We start from the raw sequence: 20,946 nt of genomic DNA on the forward strand, positions 1-20,946 counted from the left end.
TCCCTTATACCTTCACAGAGCTCATCAAGGAGCTGAAGCCGGATGTTCTAGTTGGGAGAGTCAGGGCACTGGCATTGGGTTTCAAACTAAGGGGCTGAACTGCCATTGCCTCCCATACACGAGGGAGCTGAGCCCCAAGTCCATAAGTATCTCCAGAGAAGCTGAATCAGAGGCATGTGATTATCTCCATCCTCCAGGGAACGGTGGCTCCTACTCCTGAAACAGGAATGGACACAAATGAAGGATGAGAGAGGACTAGAAACAGCTCAGAGGGTCCCTGGGGGTGGGAAGCATCAGAAGAGGTGTGGCGATCCTATGAGATTTTCCAGGAGGAGGCCCATATTGTACATTCACTAGGGGCTGATCCAAAGGCCAATGGGAAGTCAATGGGAGTCTTTCCATAGACTACCATGGGCTGTGTAGACATTTGGTCTCTCTGAGTCCCTCCCCACTTGGGGGTTTCAGAGCTTGGGTTTCAGTTAGCCCAGACACAGCCCCAGAGCAATCCCCAGTCAGCGGACAGGGGGAAGCCAGCTTTAATTGCTATGTAGACACGCTCACCAACACAGCTGCTAGCCTAGGTGGCTGTGCAGGCCAGCCCCTCCCTGCAGGAGGTGCACATAGATTTGTGTGATTTGGGGCGTGTCTCTGTCAGTGTATCCAGGAGCAGTGCACTGGGGCTGGTCCGGCCTCCGCCACTGCAACCCACTCAGTCAGCAGGGCGTATCAGGAGCCATGCCAGCAGCCAGATATCGCTGTGTGCAAAGCCTGGCACTTCGCACTGGTGGATGCCTGCTAGAGTCTGCAAAAGGTAAGTGGGTCATATGGTCTAATGGTGCCAGCACCACAGACAGCACAAAAGGGGCCTGGCAACACGGAATGCATAGCTTCACTAGCACTGATGTTCCTGAAACAGAAGAGCTAGTCCTTGGCTATGGTAATCTCCCTCACGCCCATATGCAGACCCTTTATATTTCAAATAAAGGACAACTTGGAAATTATAGGAGAAAGTTTATTTTTAAGGGCAGCAGCTCCCCAATATTTTATTTGTGACACACGTGCACATACAAATAACACCTTGTATAACCGTGTACAATTCTTTGCATGATTAGTGGTGTTTACAAGACAATATTTATTGATTTGCTGTGTAATGTGGAACATTGGGCACCAAATGAAGGACAGGTGGTCATGCTGTGTGTCACATTCTAACATATTGCCTCCCAACCTGCTTTGGGACAAATCTGGGACAGGTGAAAAAATTTGAAATGAAGAACACTAGACAATCTATTGGTTAGTAGGATGGTAAAATAGGGAGGGGTCAGTTACTGCCACACAAATTACATTTTATGAAATCTCACCTTCTTAACACTAAGGAGCTATAATGAATTCATAAAATAACATCAATGCAATATTGAGGTTATATATTTAAACATAAGTGCCATGAAATGTTAACATTAATTTGTCCACATTGCATGTATTGTCTATTAAAGCATACGTTTAAACAATGTAACCGTCATTAAACATGGAACAGCATCACTTTTCCCCCCTGCCATATGGTTCATTGTCAGGTAGGGAAGGTGTCAGTCATTGGCTGCAGCACTACTGGATCCCCTACCAGGGCAGCGGGGTGAAGGCAAGAAAAATCAAGCTCCTGCAATAGTCTCTTTAGTCTTGCTCATTGCAAGTGAGTGGGACTCTTTTGGGGGGCAATTAATTTTATAATAATGTTTAAAATCTCTCCCTGGTGAGGTGAAGGTATTTGAATCACACATTCCATCTCCCACATTCAAACTGTGGCAGCTCCTGGCCTTCTCCTGGTGCCTGCTTGGGCCTTGTAATGAAAATAAGTAAGTGACCGAGGGTGGGGTAGAGCGAGTGACAGAGGGATGGAGTGAGTGGGAGATAGGACCTTGGGAAGGGATGAGGCAGGGGTGGGGCCTCAGGGCAGGGGCGGGGCAAAGGTGTTCAGTTTTCTGCAATTAGAAAGTTGGCAACCCTACAAGACAGACAGGCACCACACCATGTACAGGGCAACAAAAATAACTAGGGCGTATGAAACAGCTTCCATATGAACAGAGATTAAAAAGACTGGGATTGTTCATCTTAGAAAAGAGATGACTAAAGAGGAATATGATAGAGGTCTATAAAATCATGATTGGTGTGGAGAAAGTGAATAGGGAAATGGTATTTGCCCCTTCACATAATACAAGAACCATGGATCATCCAATGAAATTAACAGGCAGCAGGTTTAAAACAAACAAAAGGAAGTACTTTTTTCACACAATGCCCCATCAACCTGTGGAACTTGTTGCCAGGGGATGTTGTGAAGGCCAAAATTATAACTGGGTTAAAAAAAGAATTAGATAAATTCATGGAGAATAGGTCCATCAATTGCTATTCTGAATGCCAGAAGCTGGGACTGAAAAATGGATCACTTGATAATTGCCCTGTTCTGTTCATTCCCTCTGAAGCATCTGGCACTGGCCACTGTCGGAAGACAGGATACTGGGCTAGCTGGACCATTGGTCTGGGCAGGTATGCTCGTTCTTATGTACTTATGTTTGATTTGTCTGGCAAAGTGCTGAGAACAAGGGCTTTCTACAACAATCCTTTACCAGCAAGGATTCACTGTCTAACCAGGAGCTGGCTCTTTCCCATCACATCTGCAGCAATGCAGTCAAAGAATTTCCTAGAAGCAGGGTCTTAGGGGATCTGTAGCTTCCTGGATGTTCACACAAGAGCCGTGCAAAGCTCAGGAGTTTCATTTTGCATGGGTGTGTGTGAATGTTTTCTTTGGTCTCCATCCATGTGGATTCTCCTCCCCTTTCCCACAGGTTTTATTATGTGTTTTGGGTTCAGATAAACTCAGAATCTCAAAGCAGAGCACAGTCAACATAGGAGAGTCTCAGCAGGATTCTCTGATGGTGGAACCATGAATCCGGCGTGGTTTTAAGGTATATTCACAAATTATTGTTGTTGTTTATTGGTACTATAGTGTCTTGGCTGTGCACTTTATAGACATGAAAGGGAGCAAGAGCCTTCCCTTGAGGGGGATACAGCAAAAACTCCCATCCTGCAAGAACCAGAGCACTCAAAACTCTTCTGAACTAGTAACCCTTGGGGGCATCTCACCTCTGGCCCTGCCTTGGACACAGACGTTGGGAAGGTTTGGGTGGAGGAAGGGCGTAAAGAAGGCCAGATCTGGGCTGGGAACCCCAGTAAAATTTGCAACACACTGAGTCTGAGCCTGGGATTTGCAACAATTCATGAAATCAGGTGAGAGTCTCTGAGCTCCACTGGGAACATTCTGTGTAGTGGTTTTGCACATGCACCTTCAGAACATTGGGAAGAACCAGCTCATTGGTATAAAAACACAAGGCTGAGCAGAGGACTGTTTCCAGGTGGCATAGGTTGGTGTAGCCCCTGGGATGCTCGAATCACATCTGCAGGTTTAGAAGTGGGCCCAGAATCATGGAGCTGTAGAGCACAGCTGAGAATCTGGCCCCCTTAGAACTCTCCCCCATTGCCAGGGATTCCTTTTCCAGCTGTCTCTTGAGCACAGCTGGCTTAGTATGCATGATTCACATTGTCAATAAATATTTGGCATTGGGGTTGGAGATGCTCCCCAATTTAAGGAGCTGAACACCAACTAATGATCTCGTCCTGTGTCAGTGCATACCTATCAGTGAGGAAAATGATTGTTGAGAAGCTGTAACCATCTATTGCTATGGTAACCTTATAATTGACAGTTCTGGGGTATTATACAGCCTGAAAGTCATAAACTTAATGAAAGTGTGTTTTTATTGCACTGCAGCTTCATCTCTGATTAAATCAAATTTGCATAATGGAAAATTACATTTCCATGTTTCTAATATATTTCTTTCTTTTTTTTCTTTTTCCTGACAACTCCAAGACTTTGTTTATAGTGAAGGCTGAGGAAGGTCACCTAATACATGTCTTTGCTGAAAAATATTTTTAATCATTTGTGTCAGAGGTGCCCAGGAAGTGAAATGGTTACATTGCAGCTCTTTGATATGCATCTCTTTCCTCCCAATAATGGGAGAACTTTCGTGTTTAGAAGTTATTAAGTGAGTGTTGCAAGAGACTGGAGGTGCTAGAAGTGCTGTGGAATGTAATTTATCAGCAAGAGATGAAGCACTCTGCTCTACCTCAGTCTTTCTCTCTTGCCATCTTTGCAGAGAATTTTAAGCAGCACGAACGTTTTTATTTTCTATAATTCCCCCCACCCCCCACCCATACACAAAAAGCACATCCCCGTCTAAGGGTAAGTGTTAACTTACTCCCTGGCAGGACTCAGTGGTGAGTGGTTTTAATTGCAGGTTAAGCAAAAGACCAAGGATGAGTGTGGTTCTTTTGCCTCATCTCCTTCAATGTACTGAGGCAAATTGTTCTCTTGGCAACAGAAACAACAGCAAAATTTCCTGGCAGCAGAAGGATGGACTCGTTGGGTAGCTCTTGAGCACATTTTATTTAATAATACTCTAATAATGAAACCCACTAGTTAGTGGGCATTACATGGCCCCCTTACTGTGTCTGATACATAGATGATACGACTCTATGATAGCTGTTAGCTTTAGAGTCTGGCTTTTTAGTTCAAGCTATAGCAACTAGTGTGTTTAACTCTGAAGGTCCCCCAGTTCAATCTCTAATCTGGGACAAAATGGTGGCTGTCAAAATATATCAGGGGTCAGCAACCTTTGAGAAGTTGTGCACCAAGTCTTCATTAATTTAAGGTTTCGCATGCCTGTAATAAATTTTACATTTACAGGAGCCCCCCGAAGGAACCCCAGACTGGCAGTGGGCTGAGTGGTGCCGGTGGCCAGGACCCCAGCTGGCAGGGGCCAGCAGCCAGAACCCCAGACTGGCAGCCCGGGCGGCAGACGGAAGCCCAGACCCCAGGTTCTGGGGTCCTGGCTGCCGGCCCTGCTCATCCTGCTGCCAGCCTGGATGGATGGAACCCCGGGCCGGCAGTGGGCTGAGCGGGGCCAGCGGCCGGGACCCCGGCTGGCAGGGGCTGGCGGATGGAACCCCAGATTGGCAGCAGGCTGAGTGGCTCAGCACGCTGCCGATCTGGGGTTCCGTCTGCCGCTCACGCTGCCGGGGTCCCGGCCGCCGGCCCCGCTTAGCCTGCTGCCAGCTCAGGGTTCCGTCCATCCAGGCCAGCAGTGGGCTGAGCGGGGCTGGCAGCCAGGACCCTGGTTGGCAGCAGAGTGCCACTAAAAATCAGCTCGTGTGCCACCTTTGGCATGCGTGCCGCAGGTTGCCGACCCCTGTAATATATGATCATTCCCAATTTTTTTCATGTACTAATTACTCTCTAATGATATTGTGCCTTCTTGGACCAGCTCTGCATGGGAGTTGAGATCAATCTTACATCTGCACAATCTTTCATTCCAGAGGAGTCTGGAAATGTATTTGATGAATTATAAGCATGGGAACCTCACTCACCATGGACATGTAGCCTGGTGCGGGAAGGAAGCCAGCAATGAGAACAGCTCCCGGCAACAGCACATCATCATGTAGGAGAGGACGTGAAGAAGAGACCCACTCCAAGGGGAGTGGTAGGTAGGCAGAATGTGGTTGCTCAGAGTAGACTTTAACCACCACTCCAGAGGGCAGGGCCCTGGACTTGGCTGCAGGACACTTGAGTCTATTCCCAGCTCTCCCCTGATCTGCTCTGTGACCTTGGTCAAGTCACTTTGCCTCTATTTTCCCCCATGTCGTGTCCATTTAGATTATAAACTCTTTGGGGCAGCATCTGTCTCTCTCTGTCTGTGTGTACAGCACAAAGCACAATTGTGCCCTGAGCTCAGCTGGGACCTCTGGATGCTACTGTAATTCATTAAATAACCCCCCTCACACACACACTCCCGAGAGAGGCACCAAAGGACTTTTTACAAGAGGCCAGGTTTGTGGTTTCTGATCTCACTTGACAGTCAGCATCTCTCACAGCCCTTTGCTGCCGGGACTCTGGTTCAAAACATATTCCCAAGGAAGAACTGAAATTCCTGCATCTCCACCACCATTTCCTGGGGCAAACTCAGTTTCCCTCTGCAGTCTGACATTGAGCTCCTTGGCTAAAGTGTTACAGCCTTAAGTGACAGGAGAGCAGGCCAGGGAAAAGCCTCAGTTAGCAGGTAACCATCTCACTAGAGGTCTAATGTACTTAGCAGGCCTATTCCTGTAGTATCCAAGCACCTCACACGCCTGTGAGGAGGGCAGCATCTCATTATGGGAACTGAGGCACAGAGAGACTAAGCCATCTGCCCATGCAGGCAGTCTGTGATAGGGCAGGGACTTGAACCTAGGTATCAAAGGTCCTCTGCTAGCACGGTAACCCGTGAACCAGCCTTTCTCTCCAGGGCGGGGCTGCCTCTCACCATGCTGCTCTCAGCCAAGTCTCCTGGATGGTGTTTGTGGGAGCTTGTTGGTTATATCACAGCATGAGAGGCTTCATTCCCGAGGGAGGCCCTGTGCTGGGTCACAGGTGGCTTTATGCTGTGCTAGGTGGCGGGCGTGGCGCGCCCCTCGTGCTGGTGACTGACTCCTAGTGAGTTTAACTGACGGAGCTCAAACATTTCGATTAACATTGTGGCCAATTAACAGTAGAGTGACCATAGGTCCCGTTTTGGCCAGGACAGTCCCTTTTTTAAGCCCTATCCCAGCTGTCCCGAGTTTTTGGTAAGCATGGGCATTTGTCCTGTTTGCTCTTGCCAACTTGATCAGTTGGGCCAAATGGGACAAATGCCCACTGTTGTCAAAGAACTGGGGTGTGGAGGAGCGTGCGGAGGGGACAAGTGGCGATGCCAGCCCCTCTCCGAGGGGGGGTGGGGGACAGGGAGGAAGCAGGGCTCGAGCCAACAGTGATCCCAGCCCCAGCCTTGTGCGAGGGACAGGCAGGGCTCGGGCAAGCAGCAATGCCAGCCCTGCGCTGGGAAGGGAGTCGGGGCTTGGGTGAGTGGCGTGGGCCAGCCCCGCACAGGGTGGGGGAGCCTCGGGCTAGCCCCACACAGTGTCCCATTTTCCCTTTGGGAAATATGGTCACCCTAATTAACAGGTAAAAGTCTGGGTCACAAGGAGGGAGCCTGCACTGCCTGGGAAGATCTGGCCAATGGTGGGACCGTCGGTGGCATCGTTACATGATTCTGGGCCCACTTCTAAACCTGCAGAGATATTGGCATAGATTCGAGCAACCCAGGTAGCTCAGCAGGTGTCTCGTGCTCTGTGCCGTGAACTAGAGCAGCCGTAGTACAGGCTGGCTGGGGGAACGCTGCTATCTGACTCTGCCATGACCAAAAGCCCATTCCCTTTAATATCCTGGCAGGGGCCATTTGCTGGCACCGAAAGATTGACAGGGATGTTTTAATGGGCTCCTGAAGGACAAATGCAATTGCTGAAGGCAAGGCTATAAAAGTCTCCAAGGCCGCAGTGGCCTCGCTCCCCTGCAGTTTCATTAACCCAGAGCCCCTGTGGTTTTAGCTTGTGTACAAATACACGCTCACTTTGCTCTCATTTTTCATCCACAGAGATCGAGGTGTCAAGTGAGAGCTGGTAGAGAGCGAGCCCTGAGCACTGAGCCGGCTTCTGTTCCTACCTCATGCTGCTGGGCATGGCGGGCGGAGGTGGCTTCCTTCTTTGTGAATGGTCTGTGGGTGTGTTCTTCTCTCACCCTCCCTCCCCTCTCTGGCTGTGGGGTGCAGGAGGCAGCAAGCTCACCCTGCTCTCCCACTGTGGGAGCCCCGTGGGAAAGGCTGGCTGACCGCTACTCACTCAGGGATGGCAGTGCTCTGGAAGGAGAGGTCTCTGCAGGGAAACCCAGAGACCAGCCAAGCTGAGGGGGGAGCTCGAGCTAAGGTTTTGGCTTTTGTTGGGATCTGACTCCCCAGGAAGGGGAAAGGTTTTGACTGAAACAATGCTCACCCCCTTTCCATGCCCTTTGCACCCTGCTGGCTGTGGAGATGGCTGTAATGCCCCTGCAGGGGAGTCTCCAACAGGCAGAGACCGGGCAGAACTGGCCCCTCTACTGCTCTCCTAGGAACCAGGGAGCAGGAGTGGCTGCATGGTAATGTGCCATGGCTATCCCCAGCTGGCAGATGGACCCTTGAGGGCTGTACCTTGCTGGCAGAGGATAGAAGAGTCCCTAGGCTGCTCTACCCTGGTCTGGGGCTGGGGGCAGTAACAGGCCCCCTGACAGCTCCTCTCTGGCTCTACGTGCATTGATTCTGTTCACAGCAGGTGGGGAACTCTCCCAGCTACCTCTCCTTGCCCTGCTTTTTCTCCCATTCATGCCCCTCTTCCCTTCCCTCATCGCCACAAATATTCTTCTGAAATCTCCATATTGCCTTGCCTTCACGCCTCCTGCCATTTTCTCTCTGAGAACATTGACCCAGGCAATGTTTGGCTCACGAAGATGCAGGAAGAGTGTGTCACAGGGAGAGCTGGCCAGAAAGTGGGGGTTTTCCCCCCAGAAGATGTTGAATTTTTCATTGAGAGACTGAAAACTTATTTTTGGTGTGGGCAGTTTGACCTGAAACAAACAAGACATCTATCTAGCCTGGCTTTGTTCCACAAAATGTCAAAAATTATGGAGGAAAACCAACATTTCCTGCTAAAATTTTCATTTAGAGAAAGGTTTTGATGGAAAGTTTTCAACTGCCCTAGTCACACATCATCTGCAAATATATATCACACCAGACAAGTGCACTGCAGCCGGAGAGCAGAAGATACAACTAATGCTCCAGTAGGTATAGAAAATATTGCTTTTTTATGGGCTGGGACAATTAATGGCACTATTGAGCAGCTGCACATGACCCCTGGCTAGATGCCTGTCATGGAGAGAGAGAGGTGTTCTCTCCTAATAGCACTGAGCACATATAGTGACTGCTAAATGGTTTGGAGCATGGCCTATAGGGAATGGTGACAGGCAACAAAAAATGGAAACCATTGGTATGAGGGAACAGTGTACAGCGGAGGCACTGGTCTGAGACGAGGTTCTTATCTGTATGGCGAGAACAGAAGCAGAATATCTAGCGAGAACTAGGAATATCTTTCCAAACAGTCAAAGCTTTCACAGCAGCCTGCTCTGTGGATTGGGATGGAATACGTAACACAGCCCTTCCCAAACAGCCCTTGGCCAGCACTCCACAGGGACCTGATTCGTGGCTGCAGCATGCCCTTTTCAAACAGAATACCCACGTACATAGGGTTACCAGATAGCAACTGTGAAAAAACGGGACGGGGTGGGGGGTAATAGGCACCTATATAAGAAAAGTCCCCCAAAATGGGACTGTCCCATTAAAAACAGACAGATGGTCACCCTACACGTACATGCAAAGACAGTTACTCTGTGTGAATGTGATACAAGAAACTTGTAAGGGACCGGACCAAAGGCAGTCCAGCCTAGCGGTCACAGGTGGGCTGCCTCATTCCACTCAACATCAGCCATGAGACACTGGAAGTGGGCAGTGTATAAGGTAGCTGGCCCTTGTGGGAGCCTTCGTAGTGCTGCTTTTGCTGAGCGAGCATGATGAAGGTCACCAAATATTGTGGAAAATGCTCCCAGGAAAGCATTCTAGTCCCTTAGCAATGGGTAGTCCTGCTCCAGCATGGGGGAGCCCAATCCAATCCTTCTCCAGCTAGAAAACTGATCAGTAGTCCCACCCTGGCCTGGGCAGTGGGACAAATTCAAGGGCAGAGCAGAAAAAGGAGATGGCATTGGTTCAGGAACCCTCTGAGCTTCCGGCGGTGCCCATCAAAATGTTCAGGTAGTGGTACCATAGGCCCCTGTTCAGAGGGCAGTGGCCAACCTGAGCCTGGAGCATAAACTTCTCCTGGGACTGTGCTAGCTGCTTGTGGAACTTTGATTTGCTGCTAGGAGTCCACCATGTGGGACTACAGCAGATAGCTCTAGGTTTGGAATTGCACAACCCACTCCTGTAGATCTGGTACCCCATGGAATCCAAGGAGGGAGGGATAGACCCCCTTCCATATCTATGGTAAGAGGCTTCCACAGAGGGGGGTCAATAGTGGGTCTGGGAAAACTGTAAAGGACCAGGATGTAGGCAGTTTTGCCTAGCAGTCACAGCTGGGCTAGTGTCCACAGGTCAAGGAAGGCCACAACATGGTAGTCAGTGAGCAGGGGTCGGAGGAATCACTACAGCCAGGACCAATAAGCAAGAGTCAGGCTGGATCAGAGACCAGATAGCAAGGTGTGGTCCAGCATCAAAGCTGGCCAGAAGTGTGTTGGATTGCTCAGACAACGTCCTGGGCCCCCCTCCCGGGTTAAATAGTGCACTTGGCCAATCAGAGGGCCGCAGGATACTGTCACTCTGGATCCTGTGGGCAGTATTTCCTGTGGTACCTAATCTCCATAGTGGTCCTGAGGTGGAGCACTATATGCCCTCCTGGTAGCAAATATAGTTTATTCTTGACCCTGGTCTGTCACCTCGGGGGGCTGACGTATGAGAGTTTGTAAGAAGAAGGTTTCAAATTCCTTCCCAACTTCCTTGGGGTCTTTGTGTGGTTAAGGCGAGAAGGGTAACAGCTTCACCTTCAGCAGTTTGGGCCTTCTGTACTGGGACCTCAGATAGGACCCCCTGCAGATTTGGCTCTAACCTGGTACCGACTTCACAGCCTGAGGATTTGAGGTGCCTCCTCACTGGGCTGGGTTGGAGGTGCCATATTTGGCTCATCTCTGTTTTTTCTAGGAATAACTAAGAGGAAGGCTGGTCCCGCAGCTAGGGAATGACCTGTGCTCTAGGGAGAGCAGTAAGAAAATCTTTCTCGTTATCCAAAAAAATTTGACTTCTTTATCCAAAACCCTCAAAATGTTTGGTTTGGGGTTTTGCGATGAAAAATCGAAAATGTGTATGGAAAGCAGAAGCTTTCCACAAAAATGTTCAATTAGTTAAAAACCCAATTTTCTACCCAAAAATGTTTCTATTGAAAATTTTCAACCAGCCCTAGTTCTAGGAGCCGTGGGTTGAGATCCTGCTCTGTCTTCGACTTCCTGTGCGTCCTCGGGCCAGTCAATTAGGCCCAAATCCTCAAAGGGATTTTTAGCCTCCTTACTCCACCGATTCAATGGGAATCTCTCTAGACCTCAATTTCCCATCTGTACAATGAGGATAGCAGGGGGGCATGTGTGGAGAAATTCACTAGAACACCAGGCACTCAGACACTGTGGTAACTGAGGTCATGTAAGCGCCTAAGATAGATGGGTAGCATTAGAGAAGCCCTGTGTGTTCATAGCCAAGACTGGCTGCACAGAACAAATTGTTGTTTTCCAAAGTGCTGTGTTGTTACATGCCCTCACAGAGATATTTACCGTCTTGTGTTTTCCTAACAAATCTTCAGCCGGGGAGCGGTAGCACAAAGCAGCAGCCACTGGTATAAATATTGCAAATGCAGTCACCAGCTCTTAGCATTGGACCATGGTCACGCTGCTAAACCCCCACTCAGGCTGCGAGATGCCAAACTAGAACATCCCTAGTGAGGGATGGAACCTGCTGCAGGCTTCAAAGAGAATATACCCCCTGGGTCTTCTCATGGGGGCTGTGGGAAAGGTGTGTCTGGGGTGGGGAAGGGCATGGAGGGGTGTGTGTGGCCATAGTGTTCTGCACAACTGTTGGATGCTGTCACTATCTGGTATAAGTTAAAGAAGGGTCCAGACTGTCATTACCTGTGCGGGGCAGGGAATAGAGAAAAATATCCCGCACAGCTGAACCCCACAGACACTGAGCATAGCAGAGAATGTGGCCCTAAAGTCATAAAAGCTCAATCCTGCAAGGAGCTGAGCATGCTGGCCCTGCTGCAGCCGAGTACCCCTGCATTAAAAGAACATTATTAAGATTGCAAAGTCAAGCACTCAAAAGTTAGGAAATGCCAGAATTAAGGTTGCCTGTGTAAACTTAACTCAGCCCCCTTGTGCATTTGCATTATGAAACAGACTAAATCTGATTATGATTACATGATCACATACTATTTTTTCCACAGGGCCCCTGCCTCATTTAGTGCACAGAATGAATGACGCCTGGGGATGAGACACTCTCCCATAGCTAGTGAGTTTCACAGATATTAGCTGGCCGTAGACAGGTGACACTCTCAAATCTTGGATTCCATTCCAGGCCTTGCAGGGGAGTGTTCTCTACTGGTCAGAGATTGTTCTGCCTGTTCCCCCAAAACTGTCCCCTTCTGCTCCACCCTCTCCAACCTGTCCCTGCCCCAGGCCTGTCTCTTGTTTCAGTCCCATTCTCCTTGCTTACCCAATCCCAGTGTCCATTCCTCATCACAGTGCCGATCTCCTTGTCCAGCCAGCCCTAGTCTTCCCCTCCAGAAGGTCACTACATGGTGAATGCACGTAACTCACAGAACAGAGTCCACGTGGGAGGTGGAAAGGGAGGAGCAGTGTATTTAACTGGAAGGAGGAATCACAAATAGCAAGTAACTGGCACAGAGAGGAGAATGAAATGGTCCATTAAGCCCAGTATATTACCGAATACATCACGCCGGGCGTCAGGGCCGTGCAGCCGCTAACAGCATGGGAGGCCAACACAGCACCTCATCAGTGCTGGGACAGAGCAAAATCAGTCATCTCTGGACGCCATGGAGAGAGGGCAAGCCTGGGGCAAGTGAGGCTCACACATCACGGAGACAAAGCTGCAATGCTTTCCTGAGCCCAGAGCCAGCCAGGAGACACAGTGAGTCATGCCCAGGTGTCCATGGCAGCAGCAGCATGGGATACCAGCCCAGGAGACAACAGGCAGCGTGAGGGGGTGAATAGGTGATTAGTCACTGGTCAGCATGCCGTGATTGTGAGCTCCCAAAGAGAGGCAGCCACTTGAGAAATGCATGAACGACTCACTGACAGCCCCTGGGGGAGGAAGGAGGTCACTCAAAATAGGAATCTGCCTCCCCAGCCCCAGCGCATGTGACCCATGGCTCACTAGGCCTGAGCCAGCACTAGGCCTAGGCACCATTTGGCTCCTGCCTCACTCTGGTCCTGAGGGCCAAGGGGGACCTAATGGTGCTGGCTCTCTGCCAAAGGGTGCATTTTACCCATTGTGACCTGAGATAGGTCCTGTCACCTTTCTTTGTTCCTGAGTTCCCCCCCTGTATTTAAAGGGGGGCAATCCCCCTCACACCCCAGGGACAGCACCCGGGACCTTTGGGTAGAGAGAGCAAAGCATTGTCAGCACTCCGCTGAGCTCGGCTGTGAGCTCTGAGAGGCCTGGTCTTGGCGCATGTTCTGCACGGTGCCCTGGACACCCTGCCCTGGCCAGTCTGAAGCGCTTTGGGAACCCGCCCTGGGAGCGATCGAGGAGGAGCAGAAATAATAACAGGAATACCCATTCCTAGAGGAGAAGGGAAGTCCGTGCAGAGACTCAGGGGTGCGGCACTGGGCAGAGAGGCAGGCAAGGCAGCCAATCCAGCGACAGTATTTTGCACGGCCTGGTGGTGAGAGACAAAGGGGAAGGAGAGGCCAGGGAGGAGCCTGCAGGGCGCAAGGAATCAAGGCAGCAGACACTCCCCCCCCGCCCCGCCCCAGAGGAGCAGGGTTACTTTTCCCTTAGCCTGAAACATGGCTATTTCACAAGGCTTTTTAGGCCTTCGGGGCTCCACCATGCACACACCACTCCCTGCAACCAGGGGAGTCCTGAATGCCCAGCCCCTGTGTGCGGCTGACTTGGGCCTGCAGCCAGGACAATGAGCCAGCAAGGCAGGGAGGCTGGCATTTCAAGTCTTTCCACCATAGGTGCTGGAACTCGGGGTGCGGGGGCTGCTGCAGCACCCCCCGTCTTGAATCACAGACTCATAGAAGAATCATAGAAGATTAGGGTTGGAAGAGACCTCAGGAGGTCATCTAGTCCAATCGTTTGAAGTGGTTTCCATTATATCCAGGGTTGACAGTTTGGTTCAATGGCTCTCAGCACCTTCACTATATACATTGTTCCAGCACCCCTGTTTTCCACCTGTTATTTCCTTGGGATCAGCGTGCCGCCTCCCGGCCAGGACTGCAGCCTCCAGTCTGCTGTAAACTGGATGTGACTCGTCTCAGCAGCAGCACAGCGGCACGAGAGCCGGCTCAGTTCATTTTTGTGGGACATTTGGAAAATATTTGTTTTTTTAAAAGCATTCTCTCTCCCTCAAGCCCCCCCTTCCCCTTTTTTTTTGTTTTGTTTTGTTTTCAATGAAATACCAAAACCAGAAGGGAAAAAAAAAAAAACATGTAGTTTGTGAAAACTGCTTTTGTGGAAAATGTTTGGTTTGAAGAAAATGTTGTGATAAAAAATATCCGGTTTTAGTTTTTCATCAGAAAATGTGAAGATTTTTATCAGAATGAACCTTTTTTCAGCAAAAGTGTCGTTTGAGTTGAAAAGCTATTTGTTGCTGAAAAAATGTTTTGAGGTAAAAAGTTCAACCAACTGTAGTTAGCACTTCCCATCCTAAAAGCCACCAACCCATTTTACAAGCACAGAAATCACTTCGCCTGTCATTGCAATGCAGCCCCCTCTGGGGTGAAATGTTTAACAGCGCGCAGCAATAGCATGGCAGTTTAGAGCAGGGAGCGCACATGAAAGCCAATTTATCCTTGCAGAGAACTGGAGTGTCCAGAAAGTTTTTTCACCTCAGCTACACTTTTGCCACAATTCTGAGGTTACATTTCCTGCCTTTATGAAAATGCTCTGGAACCTTAGGGTATGTCTACACTGCGCACTGACCCCATGCTCTGACTCACTTTTGAATCCCTCTTCCATCCACACACAAATCAGTCGGACTCATGTCATCAAGCACTCAGGACCTGAGTCCTAGGACCCTGCTAGAGCAATGAGCCAGAGCCCAAGTCCCGCTGTGACTCCGGTCCAAGCTTTGTCATCTTGCCGGGTGGACTCAGCTCAAGCCACAGACTTGAATCGGCAGGTGTGTGTAGTGCACTATGGAGACATGAGCATGGCTATGAAATCCAGGACCAGCAATTGTAAGCCCAGGTTTTACAAGCATTGGCTTGGAAACACTGAGTCCACAAAGCCAGGTCCCAGAGACCTGGGTTTACAGTGCAGTGTAGACAGACCCTTTCTGTCATTCAGAAGATAGCATTCCCAACAGCACAGCACCCCCAAACGCCACCTGGAGGCACTGGCTTGTTGCTGACTCCAAAAAAGAGAGCCTTCCCCAGCTATCCTCAGGTCATGAATGAATGAAGTACAGATGTGTTGTCACTCCATGGGGAAAACTTCCTGATTATCTGTGTGCTTTTACCACCTTAAATATGTGCCAAGGCCCATGAATCGCTCATAAATAACCCTCCTAGGGCAGGCAGCCAGCCGGGAAGGGCGGGACGAGAATCATTCACAGCAGAGCATAACAGCGCTAATTTGATTCATAAAAAGGAAAATCTATAATGAAGGAGCAATAAAACTGGGAAACGCACACATCAGATCAATCAGAGCCCAGGCAGTGTGTGCACATTCACAGCAGGTGAGCCTTACTGGGCAAGATCTCTGATCCTTCCAGCCCTTGGCACCAATCCAGGTCCTGACCTTGAGTCCCCTGAGAGGGCCTGTGAAGCCACTGGCTAGTTATTGGCAATATCCGGCATGTCACGTACAGCATCAGGCTTGATTGAGACAGTTACCTCGACCCAAGGAGCGAGCTGCATGCCTTACCCTGGGCCAACACTTGCAACTCAGTTATGAGATTGTTTATTGAGCCTTGGTTACTGAGGGATGTTGGTGGTAGTTTGGTGTCTGGCAAGTAGGATAATAACCCCTTGCTCTTATCTAGTGCTTTTCAGTGGATCTCAAAGCGCTTTACAAAGGACATCAGTGTCATCAGCCCCATTTTACAGATGGGGAAACTCAGGCACGGGGAGGGGAAATGACTTATCCAAGGTTCACCCAGCAGGCCAATGGCAGAGGTAGGAATAGATCCCAGTTCTCCTGAGTATTATGGTTTCCTTTGCCCATTATCTACCATCCCTATGGAGGGCTGTGATCAGGAAGCTAATTAGGGTGGGCATACAATCATAGATCCCGTGGCCAGAAGGGATCATTGTGATCATCTAATCTGACCTCCTTTGTAACACAGGCCAGAGAACTTCCCTAAAATAATCCCAAGAGCAGATCTTTTAGAAACACATCCAATTTTCATTTAAAAATTGCCAGTGATGGAGAATCCTCCACAGCCCTTGGTAAATTGTTCCACTGGTTAATTACCCTGACTATTAAAATTTTACACCTTATTTACAGTCTGAATTTGTCTAGCTTCAACTTCAAGCCATTGGATCATGTTATACCTTTGTCTGCTAGACTGAAGAGTCCACTATTATATATTTGTTCCCCATGTAGGTACTTGCAGACTGTGATCAAGTCACCCCTTAACCTTCTTTTTGTTAAGCTAAATAGATTGAGCTCCTTGAGTCTATCACTATAAGGTCAGTTTTCTAATCCTCTAATCATTCACCTGACTCTTCTCTGAATCCATACAGAGCATCACAGAGCACTTCACAAACATTCATGGATTAAGCCTCACCCCCTCATGGGAGGTAAAATGCCATTATTCTTGATACTCTGTACCTCAGGGGAACACCCAGCACCCCCATGTTCATCCTTGTAAAATGATTGTGTGGTATCCAATGAAAAGTTTGTTATGTTGGGTGTCTTCGGAAGGCTCATGATGCACCAAGCATGGTTGTTATAGTGATGTTATAGTAATTGTTACAGTAATGTTATAGTAATATTATAGGTTATAATTTCACGTATGTAGTTATGAGGCTGAAAATGTATCCTCATGGCTTAAAATAAGCCCAGGCAAAAACTCTCCAAGAACAGAGAGGCAATTCACACCTCATCAGGGCACATATGGGACAAACCCAGCCCAGCCTCACAGGAACAAAGGACGCTGGTCTAGGCAGCAACAAAAGAATCTGTTAGACTCTTGAGGGAGTCATCCCCCTTCCTTTGGTCAGTTAGAAACTGCGATGAGGTAATGTTCACCTGACTCTGAAAGGGGGAGGGGGCAAAGGCAAGAGGAAAGAAAAGACATGATAAAAGGGAGAGACATTTGCTATGCTCTTCCTCTCTCTTCCACCTCCATCTACAGACACCACCACCAAGCAACTGAAGTGCTGATCAAAGGGGAGAGCCTGGCTGAAGAGCAACCAGCCAGCCTGTGGTGAGAAGCATCTAAGTTTGTAAGGGCACTGAAAGTGTTAAGATCAGCTTAGAATGCGTTTTGCTTTTATTTCATTTGACCAAATCTGACTTGTTATGCTATGACTTATAATCACTTAAAATCTATCTTTATAGTTAATAAATCTGTTTGTTTATTCTACCTGAAGCAGTGCGTTTGGTTTGAAGCATGACAGACACTCCCCTTGGGATAACAAGCCTGGTACATATCAATTTCTTTGTTAAATTTGACGAACTGATATAGGCTTTCAGTGTCCAGCGGGCATAACTTGACACTGCAAGACGGCGGTTGTGTCTAGGGTTGTGTCCCTAGGTGTCCCTAGGGTTGTGTCTGGGACCGGAGATATTGGCTAGTGCCATTTGGTTCCAAGGAGCAGCTTACATGCCAGAGGCTGTGCGTGAACAGCCCAGGAGTGGGGGTTCTCACAGCAGAGCAGGGCAAGGCTGGCTCTCAGAGTCAAGGATTGGAGTGACCTAGCAGATCACCTGTCCGGATAACACCAGAGGGGAACGTCACATATCCCCATTCATTGGAGAGGGAAACTGGGACACACAGCGATAATATGATTTACCCATGGATAGCAAATCCAACCCTATCTGGGAATAGATTCAAAATCTCCCAGTGCCTAGTCCTGTGCTTTAGCCCTGAGGCCATTTTCCCTTGATGACTCCCCAATAATTTCCTATGAATAAGGATGTTGCATTGGGCTGAGTCTGCCTTATGGATCTACACAGCTTTCGTTTGCACTCCAGAGGGCATAGAAAGAACAGGACAGGGGTCTGGTTCTGTGCTGAGGCTGCAGGTTGGCTCTGCCCCCATGGGTAGAAGGGAAGTGCTGAGGCTGCATAGCAGTTGTGCTCCTCCTCCTCTGTGACTCTTTGGGCCCCTGAATTCCAGCTGGCAAAGGGTTACTGTTCTGTAACAGTAGCCCCCGACAGGCCTGACAAACTCACTACACTCAGCACATTGCTGTCGTAACAAATGTTATGGGAGATCTTAAATGAAAGCCTGGATCACCCTGATCCTCACAATCACTTGGTGATCTATGTGCACATGAGATGTAAGCAGTCGTGTGTAGGTACTAACCATATGTCTAAATCAAGGCAAGTGAGACACACACACTTTGGGTCAGACAAAGGAAGTTAATACACCTGTCTTGCCGTTGGCCATGTAAGTTAAGCACCATAAGCCATTGCCGTGGAAGCCAAATATGCATACGGAGAAAACTGGGGCCTGGCAAGACACCGGAGTCTAAACCCCAGGGGTTCTCCTGACTGAGGGGACAAAACAATAACCTTTGGGAATATAAGAAGAAGGCAAAAGGACACATCTTTAATCCACTGCTGAGGGAGTGAAAAGGTCAGCACTTTGTGCATTCATGAAAGGTGGAGCCCAGCCAAGTTGGCTGGTGATGATGGGAGATTGCTTTAGGAGAGAAACTACTGTAGACAAGGATTTTAGCCTGTTACAGTTAAAGTTAGACTCTAAGAAGTGTGTGTTGTTTTTTGTTTTATACGTTTTCATTAGCCTTGTTCAATATCACTTAAATCCTTATCTTTGATGATAAATGTATGGCTGTTTTCACTATCACTACATCTCAGAGATGTGATGTTATAAAGGACCTGATCCTGAGCGGTACTAGTGAAGCTGTGCATACACTGTTCCCTTGGGAACAGCAAACCTGGGCATTTGTGTGTCTCCAGTGACAGGGGAAAAAGGACGGGCTGGAGGAGCCCAGAGGAGAGTGTTGGGGTGGCTGACAGGTTGGAGTTGTCAGGGACCTCACACTCAGTTAAGCACAAGCAAGTCTCCCTCTCGCTGAGGCAGGGGCTAGAAGGGTAACTCCCAGGCCTGGGCACCCTGAGAAGCCATCTCCCCCTCATACACCTCTCGCTTTGCACCATTCCACTTAGAGCTGTAGCCCTTTGGCGGTGTTTTGGCCACAGAAGCATAGGGAATGGGCAGTGCATGACCTGATGTGCCGCTATTGCTACCCATGGAGATGGGGCATCACTCAGGTAATGCTGAGAGTGCTCCAAGCGCTGAATGTTAGAGCTAGCTAGATGGGTGAGAATAGAAATGCTGTATCTGAAATGAGACGTAGAAGGAAAATGACATTTCCCCACTGTTTGCGCACAGCTAATAGTTTGACAGAGCTCCCATTTAAACCCAAGAACCCAAACAGCTATGGCCCATTTCTAATCTCCCTGGGCAGCCTGATCCCTTCTCTTGGCAGACAAAAAAAACAACAACAAAAAACAAAAAAATTGCTAAAGATTGCCATGCAAATTGCAGGGAGTGAAACCCCTGGTGCTTCCAAAATTATCCAGCTCAAGGCAGAGGGGAGAGAAAGGCAGCCAAGGAGATTCTCCGCAAGTTAGACGATCATTATCTTCCTTTGTACACAGACTTTGCATTGCTGGCAAGGTCCAGATGAGCAGCTTGGAGATAATGAAATGTGGCAGCTGTTTTTAAGATGCAGCAAGTGGATTGCAAACTTCAACTGCAGAAATTACAGTGTGTTTAACAACTGTGCCTGCCTTTTGCAATGTTATTCTTTTGGGGCAGATCTCTGGCCTGTGTTATACAGGAGGGCAGACTCGATGATCACACTGGTCCCTTCTGACCCTGGAATCTACGAAAAACTTTGCAGCTTCTAGGCTAGCAATGAGCAAACCTCAAAAGGGTTGGAGGGGCAGTTCAGCTCAGCACCCAAGTGCTCAATGGTGAGAGCATAGCATTAAGTGTCAGGAGCTTTGGGCTTTAGTCCCCACTCCGCTACTAACTCAATGTGTGTCCTTGGGAAAATTGCCTGAGGAACTGAGCAGTCACAGCTCCCCTTGAGGTCACTGAGAACTGTGGGACAAACGCTTAATTCTCTGTGCCCATCTGTTAAATGGGGACAGTGCTGGTGTTTGCAAGGACAAATGTGGTGTGGTGGGTAAAGGATGGGTATGAAATTCATGGTTCCAAGAAACAAAAAAATTTTGGTCCCCATTTCCTTGGGTGCAAGTACAGGGCAATGGCACGGAATACTGGCACTGGTGATTTTAGCTGCTATCTCACACCTGAGGATAACAAAGGCATCGAGAGCACAGCTGCTGCTGGTGTCCTGAAACATGTGCTGCCAGCCTGTTTAAGGCAATGGTGCCTGCTGAAGTTACCAACAACTGGTGTGCGAAAGTGCCCTACCCTGGATGAAGAAATAAGGCTGCCATTCCTAGAAACTTTTGAGATGGGATTGCAGAATACCTTCACTGAGATCTCCCAGGAGGATACAAGGGACACCCATGTACATAAACAGACTGCACTGCATGCCTCTCACCCCTCCTCTTCTGTCCAAGCTGCCTGTGTTTGTCCTGGTCAGCAAACTTCTGTTGCTCCAGCTCTGCCTCCTCGCCCTGACACCTGGCCTCCAGCTCTATCCATCTTTCCTCCACTACCAGCCTCTTCCACGCCAGCCTCCCCAGCTCTGAACCTCTCAGCATCGCTGATGCCTCTGCTAGATCACCTGGGGATCCGTCTGCTGGATGCCCTGTACAAAAGTAAGGGAGCCCCTCCTGGCATACAGGTGCAGCATGGTCATTGGGTCTGATCAGCTGCTGACACACCTCAGTATGCACACAGCTCTGCTAACTGCTTCTTGGAGAACTCAGCACCTGCTCCTTTGCTCCTCCTGCATTTGCTGCTGCTTGCTCATCTTTACACTTCCCTTTGTTCGAGTTCCTTCCTGAG

This window comes from Natator depressus, chromosome 14 (assembly GCF_965152275.1).
Source record: "Natator depressus isolate rNatDep1 chromosome 14, rNatDep2.hap1, whole genome shotgun sequence".
NCBI classification, from domain to species: domain Eukaryota; kingdom Metazoa; phylum Chordata; order Testudines; family Cheloniidae; genus Natator; species Natator depressus.